Source organism: Anopheles nili, assembly GCF_943737925.1.
Source record: "Anopheles nili chromosome X unlocalized genomic scaffold, idAnoNiliSN_F5_01 X_unloc_1, whole genome shotgun sequence".
In the NCBI taxonomy this organism is placed as follows: domain Eukaryota; kingdom Metazoa; phylum Arthropoda; class Insecta; order Diptera; family Culicidae; genus Anopheles; species Anopheles nili.
Window position 1 is genome coordinate 857,501 of NW_026525467.1, and position 3,359 is coordinate 860,859.

Below are 3,359 nucleotides of genomic sequence, written 5' to 3' on the forward strand. Positions count from 1 at the left end.
CGCCGCTCACGCCGCCGTTCGACCAGTTCCTCGTGCGCTGTTCGGGAGTCATCAAGTGCCGCATTCCGCTCCGCCAGGCTGGACCGCTGCCAGGTCTCCCGCAGCTCCTCTGTGATGAGGCTGCAGGCTTCGCAGACGCTGCTCCAGTTTGACGGGCTCTGCAACATGTGACCCACCAGGGTCTCCGCTTCCAAGGGTTCTCCGTCCGCCGCCGTTAGATGAAGCGCTCGCACGTGTTCAAACCGAGGACACTCAAAGAGGACGTGACCGACCGTCTCCTCCACCGCCAGACACTGGGGGCAGTCAGGGGACGAAGTGAACCGCATTGCGCTGAGGTACTCCCGGAAAAATCCGTGTCCCGAGAGCACTTGAGCCAACGCAAACGTCACTTGTCCGTGATTCCTTTCCTGCCAGGGTGCTATCTGCGGCAACACCCTATGCGTCCAGCGGATGAAACGGCTGGCCGACCGGTGATGATGGTCCTCGCCGTCGTCGTCGCCCTCCTGGTGTTCATCGTCGTCGTCGCGCTGCTCTGCTGAAGACTCTTCGGTGTTCTGCCGCTGTTGTCGCTGGGCCTGCCCATCCGCCACCGCGTCCCATGAGCGCTGCCAGGCGCACATCGTCGCACGCCGCTCCTCCTTGCGGATGGCAGCCGTAGAAGGGGCGCGATCGATGGCATGCAGCCGCTCATAAATCCTGGCGTCCTCCTCCACCAGCAAGCCGATGGGAATGAGTCCGGCCAGGATTGTTGCCACGCTGTGGCTGACGGTTCGGAATGCGCAGGCCGTCCGAATCGCAGGGATCCGCTGCGATCGCTGGAGAAGCCTGGCACACGCCTGCAGGCTTGTCGCGCTGTGCCATACTGGAGCCGCATACCGGATGACCGATGACACCACACCCGCGAGCAATCGTCGTTGTGCTGGCTTGGGACCACCGTGGTTCTGCATCAGTGCAGTCACTGCTTTCGCAACACGGAGAGCCTTTTGCGACACGGCCTCGACGTGCTGTTTCCAGCTAAGGTGATCCTCCAGCGTGACGCCGAGGTAGCGGATGGTCCTCGACGACTCGACGATTGTGCCGCAGATGTCCACCGGAATACGCGGGTGTCCCTGACGAAGGCTGCTGATCATCACCATCTCAGTTTTGCCGGCGGAGAGCTTGAGTTGGTGACGCTCCATCCACTGGTTGATGACCAGGACAGCCTTTTCGGCCTCTGCAGCGGCCTCTCTGGGTGTACAGCCCGGAGCCGTCAGGACGATGTCGTCCGCGTACCCGATGATGTCGACGCCCGGCGGCAGCTCCAAGCCCAACACACCATCGTACAGCACGTTCCAGAGGGTCGGTCCCAGGATCGACCCCTGCGGCACTCCTGCGGATACGTCACGAGCAACGATGCCCCTGCTGGTCTCGTACCACAGCACGCGGCCGGTGAAGTAGCTCCGAAGGAGCCTTTGCAGCGGCTGCGGCACCAGCTTCTCCTTCAGGCATTGGCCAATCGCCGTCCAACTGGCGCTGTTGAAGGCGTTGGCAACGTCCAAGGCTACCACCATGAGGCACCGCTTATCCCGCCGGTTGGTTCGTCCAAAGGCCATGGCGCGTTGTCCTCGGGCCACCACCTCCCGAATGGCTTGCACTGTCGATCTCCCCCTACGGAAACCGTACTGTGCGGGGGAGAGACGGGGAGCGTTGGCCTGCTCCAAGTGCTCGTTGAGCCGATTCAGTACTATGCGCTCAAACACTTTAGCGGCAGTGTCGAGCATGCATAGGGGCCTATATGATGACGGCAGGCCCGGTGGTTTGCCCGGTTTCGCCAATAGCACCAACCGTTGGCGCTTCCACTGCGCCGGGAATTCTGCTCTGTCGATGAGGTCCTGGTATATCCGGCAGAACGTACCAGGACTCGTCCGAATGGCCACCGTCAATGCGCCATTAGGAATCCCGTCGATGCCCGGGGCCTTTCGCGGGTTCAGTGAAGCAGCGATTTCCAACAGCTCGTCCTCGGAGACGGGGCGGATGGTCGACGCCGCCGTCGGTGATGGTTCCGGCCACTCCATCGCAGGGTGTTCGGGGAACAGCTCCGCCACGATGGTGCCGAGCACTTGAGGGTCCCGCTCTGGCGGTGTTCGACTTCCCCTCAAGCGAGTCATCACGACCCTGTAGCCGGCTCCGAAGATGTTGCTCTCTGCCTCGTTGATAAGATCCTGGAAGCAGCGACGCTTGCTTGCCCGGATTTCCGCTTCGAACTGGCGCTCCACGACGCGCGCCATGTTCATTCGGCAAGCACGCTGCTCCGGATCCCTTGCCTGTTGCACTGCTTCCCTGGCTCGTTGACAGGCAGTCCTCAGCTCCGCCAGCTGAGGGTTCCACCAAAAGGCCGAGCGGTTGGCTCCCAGGCCCGGCTGCTGCCTCGGCATTGTGGCGTTACATGCCTCGCGTAGGGTCTTCATCAGCCCTTTCACATCCTTCGCCATTTCATCAAGGCGGAGATCAACCAACAGTTCAGCGAAGATGTTCGGGCTGAACCTGGTGATCATCCACCTCATGATGTTCCGTGATCGGTCTCGGTGTTCTGTTGTCGCGCTCCGTGCATGATGCTCGCGGTTGCTGTTGTTAGCTTCGCTGATGGTGAAGCAAACCGCTCGATGGTCACTCAGAGTGGGCCGGCTGCTGACCGCCCAATCGCCCGGACCAGCGATGGCATGGCTGGCGAAGGATACGTCGACTATGCTCTCGCTGGCAACCCCGTTCCCTACGAAGGTGGGTGTGTCGCCGCGATTGAGCACCTTCAAACCTAGCCGTTCGCAGGTCAGCAGCAGCTCCTCGCCCTTGGCGGACGAGCGAGGGCTGCCCCACTCTTCATGGCTGGCGTTGAAGTCTCCAGCGAGGACGATTCGCTGGTGACCCATTGCCACCATTTCAACGGCTTCCAGCACCTGCACAAAGCGCTCAACGTTGACTAGAGGCCGAATGTAGCAGCAGATGAAGAGCACGCCGTCAATGACGGCTGCTGCCACCCACGGCACTCCAGTCGCTAGCACTCTCTGAACTGGCGACCTACCTGTCGCTATAATTGCGACACTCCCAGACTCATCTGCGATCCAGTTCCCGTTGTTCGTGGGCACGCGATGCGGATCGGACAGGAGGACAACGTCCGCCCGATCCTCACGCGCATGCTGGATCGCAAGGTCTTGGGAGACGGCGCGTCGCTGGCAGTTCAGCTGCATTACACGTGTGAACGTGTAGTCTGAGCTCCTCTACAAGACCGATCACCGGTCTGGTGTGCCAATCCGCACACTCCACAGCACGCCGGAGCCTTGCAGCCCCTTGCGCGATGGCCCTCGTTACCGCAGCGGAAACAG